The sequence below is a fragment of the Giraffa tippelskirchi genome, chromosome 10 (assembly GCF_054371585.1).
Source record: "Giraffa tippelskirchi isolate mGirTip1 chromosome 10, T2T-mGirTip1v1.2.pri, whole genome shotgun sequence".
NCBI classification, from domain to species: Eukaryota; Metazoa; Chordata; class Mammalia; order Artiodactyla; family Giraffidae; genus Giraffa; species Giraffa tippelskirchi.
In genome coordinates this window covers 70,396,803-70,408,977 of record NC_137284.1, presented here as the reverse complement: position 1 = coordinate 70,408,977, position 12,175 = coordinate 70,396,803, and the positions used below count along the sequence as shown (strand labels likewise).

General features: G+C 36.2%; 1 protein-coding gene and 1 non-coding gene across 2 annotated transcripts in view; one reads left to right on the top strand and one right to left on the bottom strand.

The window, feature by feature from the left end:
• The window catches only part of DGKB (diacylglycerol kinase beta), a 1,170,055-nt gene that overhangs the window by 201,965 nt on the left and 955,915 nt on the right, over window positions 1-12,175 (top strand). The window lies entirely within an intron of this gene.
• On the bottom strand, window positions 10,516-10,587 carry TRNAC-ACA (transfer RNA cysteine (anticodon ACA)). The gene has a single exon. It is a non-coding gene; the product is annotated as a tRNA-Cys (tRNA).

The following is a 12,175-nucleotide window of genomic DNA, read 5'->3' as shown; positions in this document are numbered from 1 at the left end:
ACACTGTGAAGGAAAGAATTGTGGGGACCAGGAGAGGAGTGAAATGCACTTAGTAATAGTACAATGTAGTAATGAGAAGACATTGATTTGCATATTTATTCACTTTATTTTAATGTACCTTGTTTAACTGAAAGTTAATTTTAGCAATAGCTGTGTTTAACAATTGAATCTCCAAAGTTTTGAAAATTCAGTAGTACAGTTGACTCTCATGAGTTGGTACAATTGCCTTTTGCAAACCACTGAGGAACTCTGATTGTGAAAATGCGTGAGTAATACTTGCACATATGCTTTGTTATCTCAAAACAGGAATTACAATCAAAGTTCCATTTAGGAAATATCTGGCCAAAAATATCTGCATATTATCACACTATCTAGAAACCAGAGTCTAAGACTCATCTTCTTCATTCCCTAACAATAAAAATAATGTGGATAATTTCTTCTGGATTATTCATTCATACATTCCCCGAACAGGAAATGTGTCTATAAAATAACCATCTAATTGTACTCATTGTTAACTATTATAGGCTACACTTGATTTATTACGATAATCTGACTTTTTTGTGGGGTTTTATTTTCCTATGACATATTATGTATAGCATTAGAATTCAGAAAAGAAATTCATTGATATGTATAAACATGATTTTTTCCATTCTAAAACTAAGACTTCATTAACTTTAATAACATCTGTTTTCATCCTTCTAAAAACAATGTTACAATACAACAGAAAATGACTTTTCATTATATCTCAAGTGAAGGAATCTGTACATATTTTTCTTAAACTTCTCTGTATTAAATACAAAAATAAAATAAACTTACACTTTTTTCAATAAGTCAGTTGGTTATCCAGTAAATATTTAATGAGCAATTACAGTGTGCTTGTTAAATTATTCCAGGTATGAGTAAAATAGAGCACATCTTTGTACTCATTTCGGGGCTTGTCCTTCATTTCATGTTGCTTCATTTACGTTTGTTCTTTGAAAAGAAGAGGATTGCAAGTGACATGGAGAAGGTATTTTAAAGTGATGAAAGAAGGACCTTAGGAAAGATAACATTTGAGTTGATGCTGAAGTAAAATAAGAAACTGTCATGCACATATCTAGGAGTGAGACTATCTGGAAGAGAATTCCAGGCAGAGATAGTGGAAAGTGCCATATCCCTGAGGCAGAAGCTTGTTTGGAGAATTCAAAGGACAGAGGGAAGTGAAGAAAGCTGCATGCGTGCCTAAGTCACTTCAGTCATGTCTGACTCTTTGCAACCCCATGGACTACAACCCACCAGGCTTCTCTGACCGTGAGATTCTCTAGGCAAAAATACTGGATTGGGTTATCATGCCCTCCTCCAGGGGCTCTTCATGACCCAGGGATCGAACCAGAGTCTCATGCATCTCCTTCATTGGCAGGCAGGCTCTTTACCACTAGTGCCACCTGGGAAGCAAGCTGGAACAGAGTATATTGAGGAGAGCAGTAAATGGAAGAGATAACAGAATCACAGACTGAATCAATAGCTGCTAAGCCCTGTTAGGATATATCACAATATTAAAATAAAAACAGGGAAATTATGACCCCCAATTGTCCCTTTATAAAAAAATATATATGAGAAAGAACTTTCAAATAAAATTATTATTAATAATATAGTAATACAAGTGAACAGGAATGAACATAGTGTTATTCCTGTTAAATTAACCTATATTTCCATCTTCTTTGTACATTTTTATTATAATAACCTTTCTTTGGAGAAATTTGCTGTGTTAATTCATTTATTTACTGAGTATTTATATGCATTATTTTAGTGTCAGGCTCTTTTTTAGGAGTAAGAAATAAGTGTAATGAAAAATTTCCTTTTCTCAATGTTTTTTACACTCTACTCAATTTTATACTTGAAAATATTATAAAGACATTTTTGTATTCACTCACTATTCTAGCCCTGTAACACACTTTTGATTCATCATTTAAATGCAATTCTTTTAAAATACGATATCTGAAACTTTGGAACTTGCATGATTATAGTAGATGTTTCAACATATGTGGTTGAAATTATAATAGACTTATTTAAATATTGCTTATCTGTAGTTTAAAACATTATTATGAATAAAACTCAGAGTTCAGCTGTATGAATATTTCCATGTAAAACAACCTGAAGATGGTATGCCATGCACTCAGTTGGGATGCTTTGAGCTGCAAGTAATAGAAACCTCTCCTCAAAGTGTCTTAAACAGTAGGAATATTCATCAATTTATTTTTATCCCGAACTAGAAGCTAGAGTTAGGCAATTCTAGGCAATTCAAAGGCTCAACAAGTCAGAATGCTACTGAAATTTATATTATACAATTTTGTACTCTTTTTCTCTGATGGCCTAAGAATTGTTTTTGTTCTTCTATGTAATATGTCTTTGACCAGTTTAAGAGAGAAGCAATTCTCAATGCATGTCTCACTTCCTTATGCCTCTTTCTCTTTTGAATTGATATGAAAACCTCCATCAGGTCGCAGTAGAAATTAGTCATTGGCAAAGGAGACAAGAGTTCCTCATTTTGGACGTCCTTAATTCAGGATCTAATGTGAGGACAAAGGCTCATTTTACCTAAACAAATTCTTTGCCTAATGTAATTTTTTTTAATAAATCTATGATTCTGTTAAGAAGGAAGGTAAGATTGGGAAAATTGCTATTGAGTGGGCAAACAATATCCGTCACTTTATATTCCTCAATTTATTTGAATTGATAGATCTTTCATGCAATAGCAAAGATAAATCTGTGAACTATATTAACATAAATGAGTACAGCTCCAAAGAAACTATTACTAATTGGATTCTAAAATTGACTGGTACTTAAGTTGAGTTGGAAGTAATAATTTAGTAAATTGTGAAATTATATCTTGTTAAATCTATACTACTTCTAAGCATCCACTTTGTTAATTTTTATCTAAACTGTTTAGTATAATTTTTGTATCTTTCCATTATAACCAATTTCTAAAATCCAGTATTATTTTAAAATCTTATGTGATCATTATTGTAAGTGATTAGGATTTGAACTTTCTAGCTAGTTAGCCACTTCCAGAGGATTTTTCAGAATGAGTGACAAGAAACTTAAGTTAGTACTGGATATTATTCACCAACATTTAAATCATTATTATTAATTACCTGAGAACCACCTCAAGAATTTTTGTAAACTATCAGCTATGTCCATGAACAACGTATACGTGTATAAATTATGCGCATGTTTTCTACAGTGAACACTCTCTATCAAATCCATTTAAGCACCCCTTAATTCTACAAGCCTCAGGGATTTCCCAGGTGGTGCAGTGGTAAGGAATCTGCTTGCCAGTGCAGGAGACGCAGGAGACGTGTGCTCCATCCCTGAGTCAGGAACATCCTCTGGAGGAGGAAATGGCAACCCGCTGTAGTATTCTGCCTGGAAAATTGCACAGAGGAGCCTGACGGTCTACAGCCCATGGGGTTGCAAAGAATTGGACATGACTGAGCAACTGAACACACACACACACAAGATAGGAATTCTGATTTAAATTACTATTTTAAAAATCATCTTTTATAAAAAAAATCATCCATTAAAATCACACATTGAATTCTTTTATGGATAAGACAGTCTCTTCATAAAACCTCCCCCATACAATCTCCAATTAAGATTCCTATTCATTATATAAGACACTACTGATTTACTAATTTTTTATATGTGCTTGAACAGATGCAGTTCTTTTGATATCAGTTCTATTTGTAATCATTCCCACTGTCTGTGCTCTATTGAAGTTAGTTGACCTTTGCTCTGAGCAAGAATAAGTAATTCATCTCATAAATTTTCATAAAAAAATATAAATCTGCTTTCCTCACATCTAGTATTTAAATCATGATCCTTACCATTACAAGAAGTATCTGTAAAGCAACTATAGTTCGATGGAAAAAATGCTGAAGATAAAGGTATGATCTAAAATCTTTGAGACTTCAAATAATAAATTTATATTCAATCAAAGTTTTATTTTGGACGTATGTTACTTGAAAGGAATAGTCTAAGGAAATATTAAAAACCTTTTAATTTCATGTTCCCATGAAATAAAATACCTAGAATCGCATCTTACTATGATGAAATATATATATTTGAATTGAAATAGGATTTATCAGTGTCCTTAGTTGTTAAAAAAAAAAGGTAACAGGAAATGTTAAATTTTGAATAGTGATTTTTGATGCTTTTGGCAAAATATGGTCCCAGACAAACGTGCCTTACAGAAAAATAGTTTTTTAGCCCCAGAAAAAAATATTTAACTTTATACATTTGTTGATATGATCTGCTTTATTGGACAAGAAAAACAATGCAACTGAAAGTTTTATGTATTTCTTCTGAAAAGTGTTGTTGCTCAGTCGTGTCCGACTCTATGCGACCCCATGGACTGTAACCCGCCAGGTTCCTCTGTCCATGGAATTCTCCAGGCAAGAATACTGGAGTGGGTTGCCATTTTCTATCCTAGAGGATCTTTCCAACCCAGGGATCAACCCAGGGTTTCCTGCATTGCAGGCAGATTTTTTTTTTTTTAAACCATTTGAGCCACCAGGGAAGCCTATATATGAGGGAGACTCAAGCCTTATTATCTGCTCATCTATTTCAGCCCAACTCCAATGCCTAATAGTCTTTACTCTAGGGCTCTTCCTACTTGCTGTTTTCCTCTCTTGGATGTCATTTCTAAAACTGCATTTAAAAATCCTTTCAGGGACTCTTGGAAAAGGACAACATATTCATATTTTTAACCAATTTGAAATTGTGTGTGTGTTGAAGAGGTACAGATAACATGCAGAACTTCCATAGGTTTCTGTATCACTAATTGCATCCAAGAGCATAAACACATTTGCCTGCTCGGGTCCTTGTGTATTGTGTGTAGGTTTACATGCGCTATAGCTGGGCACAAAGGCCGTAAAAACAGTAGAGGAAAGAAAAGACAAGGCACAGATGTTTCGTTCATGGCTTGTTTGTTTGGGTTCTGTCTAGGCCTATCAGATGTATTATTTCATTTAATTTTTGCAACAATGCCATGAAGCTGGTATGAATCATCATCCTAGTTTACAAATGAGATAACACATGTTACATGTATCAGATGTTTTATAGAATATACATATTTTTTTTAAATGTCATGAAAGAAAGAACACTGCCACTCTTGCCTGTCTCTCTGCTCTGTTAAATTTTTCTCAGAATTTGAGTGTTGCATAAAGAAGATTTTAAGTGGAGAAAAACATTTTTACCACCAAGGTTAAGAATAAAACACTTAACGGAGTTTTGGACATTTCACAAATCACTAACTTTATGTTTCCAAAATAAGTGCAAGTGATTATTTTAACATTGAGGCTAACTCTTTGTAACATGCAGGAAAAAGATCTGTTTTATTACTATTTCTTTCATACTGTGGAAAATATATATTCATCACCTACTTGATTGGCACAGAATAAAATGCATGGAAGAGAAATATTAATGAAGAAGTAGTTTAGCTTTGAAGAGTTAAAATTTGATGAGTAAGATGACTTTATATCATTATGTATGATATAAAGTATGCACACAGAATGCTAGAAAAGCATGCAAGAAGAACATTTGAAAGTCTGAAGTCATCAGGGGCTTTCCTGGTGGCTCAGACGGTAAAGAATCCGCCTGCAGTACAGGAGACCCGGGTTCGATCCCTGGGTTAAGAGGATCCCCTGGAGCAGAGCATGACAACCCACTCTAGTATTCCTGCTTGGAGAATTCCATGGACAGTGGATACTGGTGGGCTTTGGTCCATGGGGTCGCAAAGAGTTGGACCCAACTGAGCAACTGAGCATGCTTCTACAAAACCCACAAATAGAATGGTTTTACTTTAATCATTCTCTATCCTGATGTAATACTACTAGAATATTCCTGTAAAGGCAAGTTTTACTGGCATGGAAACTTGGACACCTGAGTAATGATTTGAACAGGATGATACAGAATGATAGAAGGAGAGTTTCCCAAAGGGAAGTCTACATCTGCTCGCAAAAGAAGGTGGAAAGGATGCTGAGCAGGCATATGAGCCTGCCCTTTGTTTACACGCACCCCTAAATTGTGATCTTTTCCTTCTCAGTCCCTCTTCTCCTTCCTTTCATGTTTTCTTTAGGGGGCAGAAGAATGTTCTGTATAGACAAGTCAAAGTTAAGCAGGACATTTAAGGACCGAGAAAAGGAACAGAAAGTGCCCTTTAGAGATATTTGTCTGCCACTCCCCCGGTCCCCACTGTTATAACACAGAGAAGCTTCTCAAGATTTTCTTTTTGTTCATCCTCCTCTCCATTCTGCTCCTAAAATATGTCTGTATTCATTCAGGTGGAGTACTTTCACTTGTGATTTTGATCCAATTTAGCCAATTTTTACAGGAACTGTTCTACAGCAGTTTCCTTCATTCTCATTTGTACAATTCCCAGCTGGTGTACTTAGGCTTGCCCTTTGCAGAGAAAGCAAAACAAATCTTTCCTTCAATCTTAATACCCTCTCAATCAGTCTCTCTTTTTCTCCTCATTGCTTTCTCTATCTCTTTTTTTTTCACTCTATACCAGCGAGGTTCATTTTCTTGTCCCTATTTTTCACCTACACTTTGGTGTCTGATACTGAATACTCCACAGGTTGTTTTTAAAAAGATAACTAACAAAATCGTTTCGTGTATTTCCTTACTCTTTTTACTCTCATGTTCTCTGTATTTTCAGGAAGCACCAGATGGAAACTTTCTTCTCTTTTGTTTTTCAAGCACTCTGTGTGTGGTTACCCTCCTACCTCTGATAGCTACTTCTCTGTCTCTTCTATGATACTTCTTACCTTCCCCACCTCCCAAATATGTGTGTTTTCTAAGCTGTTTTCAACCATTTTTTTCGTTCCACTAAGCATTTCATGTTTAGGCCTCTGCTAAATTTATAGGTATAAGTGTGACTTCTCCACTAAAAACTTTATTTCTAACTTTTGGTTAGGTGTCTTCACTTACTACCCTGCTGTTGCCTCAACCATACCAAAATGGAACTTGCTTCCCAGCAAGTCAAATCCATGGGAAATAGTGACACCTCTATTCTTGCTAAGAATATCACCGTTGTTTTCTTATCAATCATCTTATTAATAATTCAGGGAGGTGCTCCTCATCACTCAACCTCTGGCTCTGAAAAATCCCTCTTCTCAGTTTTATAGTCAACAGTTCCTGACTGGCTGCCCATTTGTCTTTTGCCTAGATTAGCATTTCTCAGGATGAATCCTATAGTCGTGCTACTCAAAGTATGGTTGAGAGACCAGCTATATAGGTCTCATCAGATAATTTTTTGTTTGTTTGTTTTTTAAGTTTATTTTTAATTGGAGGATAATTGCTTTACAGTGTTGTGTTGGTTTCTGCCATTCCACAATGGGAATCAGCCATAAATATACATGTGTCTCCTCCCTCTTGAGGCTCCCTCCCCCCACCACTCTAGTTTGTCACTGAGCACCAGGTGGGGTTCCCTGTGTTGTGCAGTAACATCCCACAACTATCTCTTTTACATATAATAATGTATATGTTTCAGTGCTACTCTAGAATTGAAGAATCCTCAGACCCTACTGAGTTAGAACCTACATTTTTAATAAGATCCTTTTTTTGGTAGCTCAGATGGTAAAGAATCCTCCTGCAGTGCAGGAGACCCAGGTTCAATCCCTGGGTCAGGAAGATCCCCTGGAGAAAGGAATGGCAGCCCACTCCAGTATTCTTACCTGGGAATCCCATGGACAGGGAAGCCCGGTGGGCTACAGTCCATGGGGTTGACTGCATTTTCTGTCAAATGTGAGTTCCATGAAATTTTCTGGAGAGAGACAGGCAGTCAGGAATGGTGAAGGAGGGAGGGAAGGAGGAAAGTGAAGAGGGAAGGAGGAGGAAGGAAGGAGGAGATGAGTAGGGAAGGGCGGGGGAAGGAAAGGAAGCAGAAGATAGAAGAGAGAGTACCGATTGTTTTTCCTCTTAAATATTCACGGTGTGATTAGCTGCTTAAAGCCTTACATAAAGAAAGAATATTTTGCGTGTAATATACTTTAGAGGTCTTGTAAAGGGCATGTTGGACACTGGTCTAATTCACTGACTCCCTCATTTTCTGTTTCATGTGGAATTATTGCTCTTATTCATGATTATCAAACCTAACTATAAACATTTATGTGTTTTATGTGAATACTTTTAGTCAAAAATGCATGTAATAGCTTTATTATATTATTTTTACACAAATTTTTTTTTGTCTGGAATTATATGGCAGGATATTTTTAGGAAAAAATTTCTTGATAGACATTATCTTGTTTGAGGTGTTACTGAGTCTTTGTGAGACTCTTTCATGGTTCATTTAAAACCTACAGAGTTCATCCTGCTGTTGATGTAAGAAAAATTTAATTTTTCTCCTTGGTTAAAAAAAATACCCTCAGTGTGACACACTCACCTGTCTTAACACATTTTCACAATAAAGGCTGTCTTCCTTTTCGGAGATTTCCTATAAAAACATCATGAATTCACAGATAGGTAAGGCTGCCAAAGCCACTTTAAATTGGTATCCTATTTGCAGGCTCATTAAAGCCCACAATGAGATAGGACCTAGTCACCACTGATCTGTCAGTTGATATGTCCAAAGTAAAGACGACACGTGAATGCTTTCTTGTCCAGTAAAGCTCAAAGCAGCTTAAGGCTTGTCTCAGCATTAGTAAAGTGCTTTTAGAACCACAAGACTCCAAATGTAACATTAGGCTGTAGAGAAAATGATGATGGAAAAGAAATACAGTTGTATGGGTTTTCTTTTGTTTGCTTCAGTCACTGATAAAAATCATTGAATTAAAAAAAACTGGGCAGATTTCAAGTACAGATCAATATACCACATGGCATTTTAAATCAAGTTAAGGGGTCTGATTGAAACAGACATTTCTTATTGTAATTGTTTGGCTTTATTTTTCATTTACTTAAGTGAGTATTCATTCAGAAATATACCCATTTCTGCATATCATTTTTACATGATAAAATTTGTTGTATTAGACATTATATTGTAGAGATATAAACAGGAACAAATTGTGGTAGAATATATATAAAAGATTCACTCTTGATTATTCTTAAAATTAGCATTCAGTGATTTCCTATTGTTTATAAATTCTCTACTTTGGGGTCATCAATCAGCACGTTCAAAAAGCAATAGCTTAATCTCAACAATGACTGAAAATAAATAAATGAAAATGAAATTTTAATTCAATGAGATCATATTGATAATTTATAGTATGCCAAGCACTCCTGCACTCAAAGAATTGATAATTTGCAGGTTATCCGATAATTGCATTTATAAATAACATACTTTTTATTCTTCTTACAAATGCTTATTTATCATATTAAAATATACTTGTAGCATATTTGCATACAGATAAATAAGGTTTGCCATTAAAACTTTTTGAAGTACTATTCCTCTCCTGTGAGTGATTTATTAAATTAGTAATTTTGCATGTTAGAGATGTCAAAAGGGAAAAATAATTGAAATTATTTTTCTGCTGATCAAACAGAAGTTGAAATTATTCATGAGGTTGAAACACTGAAAGCATACTTATTGAATCTAGAGCTGACAGGTACTTTAAATGCTCACTTTTTCCTGAGGACATTGATCATCTGCAGATACAAAACAATGAAAGGGCAATAAGAAAGGGTGTTGTTTTTTGTGATGCCACAAAGAAAAATTACTACTGACAGGGCATCCTCTTTCTACAGAGTCAGGGGTAGATTCTGAAGAGGATATATTGAGATGTAATATTGTTAAGGAGACAGCCTTTCCCAGTTTTTCACTTCTGTGCAGTAATTGATAAAAGAGAAAATAATAAAGCAGTACCTTGTAATTTTCAAATATCAGTGACTAGAGAAGCTTCTGGAACCATTGAAAGTGAGGTATGTTTGTTCTCTTAAATATTAACTACAATTAATGAGTAGAAAAGCAGAAAGTAGAAAAACTGAAAAAAATTGAGTTCTGAAGCTAGTTGAAATTTTACCTTCCTAAAATTAATGTTTGTGTGTATGTGAACGTTTTTCTTCTTTTTATACATCACTTTTGGAAATTCCATCAACTGATGAGCACTTAACATATGGGGACTGCAGTTATGAATAAGACATCACTTCTACCCTGAAGGAACTTGTGAAGTGATAAAATTAGCACAATAATTACTTAAATAAAAAGGCAGAATGTAGTAACCTTGAGAGAGGTACAAATATAGCTGGAACTGATTCATGCAGCACACAGTTCCCATAGATTATATGCCAACACTGTGAAAAGAATAAAAATTTAACTCTGGGGATAAGGAAAATCTTTATAAACAAATCAATGTAAGATAGGAACTAAGGGATTGATAGATACAATTTCCAGTGATAGAGAGAAAGTTAAAGTGAAGTCACTCAGTCGTGTCTGACTCTTTGCGACCCCATGGACTATAGCATACCACGCTCCTCCGTTCATGGGATTTTCCAGGCAAGAGTACTGGAGTGGGTTACCATTGCCTTCTTCAGAGGATCTTCCTGACCCAGGGATTGAACCTGGGCCTCCTGCATTGTAGGCAGATGCTTTACCATCTGAGCCACCCGGGAACAGGAAGACCACTCCAGGGATACAAAGTTGTCATGACGTAACGTGCATAATGGCAAGTTTAAGTGTATTCAGGTGACAGAGAATAATCTAATAGAGAGTTAAGTGATGATGTTTTGCTGTTGTTTAGTTGCTAAGTCAGATCCATCTCCAGGGGATCTTCCCAACCCAGGGATCTAACCTGCTTTTCCTGCATTGGCAGACAGATTCTTTACCACTGAGCCACCAGCGAAGCCTGGAGATGCTTAAGTAGATGATTAATCTGGAAGTAAAAGTATATCCTAAGTGAAATATCCTGTGGAGGTTATTGTTTCTCAATGCTAGGTTCACCATTTTATAGTGTTCTCTGTGATATTGGGAATGGGAGTCAACAAACTCCATTTCTGCAATTTCTTTTACTGTCTGGGAAGTGATGGTGTGTTATTGGAAGGTTAGAGAAGAGCAGGGATTGTCTTTCTCCCTACAGCTTCTATCTGCATCTTTTTAGTATCAGCAAACCGTAGCAGCTCTCGTGCTATTTGGTACTTCTAGAGTCAACCACTTAGCACTTTCCAAGGTGGCCCAAGAATTACCCATAAAGTTCCCACCATATTCCCTCACCTCTTCTTCTTACACCTTAATCCCCAGTCAGGTTCCTGCATGCCACCTGGAAGCCTTTTGGTCATCAATGCAGTTATTGTTGTTCAGTCACTCACCCCTGTACGACTCTTTGTGAACCCATGAACTGCAGCACACCAGGCTTCCCCGTCCTTCACCATCTCCTGGAGTTTGCTCAAACTCGTGTCCAATGGGTCAGTGATGCCATCCAGCCATCTCTTCTGTCTTCTGTCACCCCCTTCTCCTCCTGCCTTCAATCTTTCCTAGCGTCAGAGTCATTTTTTAATGAATCAGCTCTTCACATTAGGTGGCCAAAGTATTGGAGCTTCAGCTTCAGCATCAGTCCTTCTAATGAATATTCAGAGTTGATTTCCTTTAGGATTGACTGGTTTGATGTCCTTGCAGTCCAAGAGGCTCTCAAGAATCTTCTCCAACACCACAGTTAAAAAGCATCAGTTCTTTCGTGCTCAGCCTTCTTTATGGCCCAACTCTCATATCTGTACATGACTACTGGAAAAACTATAGATTTGACTATACTGACTTTTGTTGGCACAGTAATGTTTCTGCTTTTTAATATGCTGTCTATGTTTCTCATAGCTTTTCTTCCAAAGAGCATGCACCTTTTAATTTCATGGCAGCAGTCACCATCTGCATTGATTTTGGAGCCCCCCAAAATAAAGTCTTCCACTGTTTCCCCATCTATTTGCCATGAAGTGATGGGACCAGATGCCATGATCTTAGTTTTCTGAATGTTGAGTTTTAAGCCAGCTTTTTCACTCTCCTCTTTCTCCTTCATCAAGAGGCTCTTTAGTTCCTCTTCACTTTCTGCCATAAGGGTGGTATCATCTGCGTATCTAAGGTTATTGATATTTCTCCCAGCAATCTTGATTCCAGCTTGTGCTTCATTCAGCCTGGCATTTCACATGACATACTCTGCATATAATTTAAATAAGCAGGGTGACAATATACAGCCTTGAAGTACTCCTTTCTCAA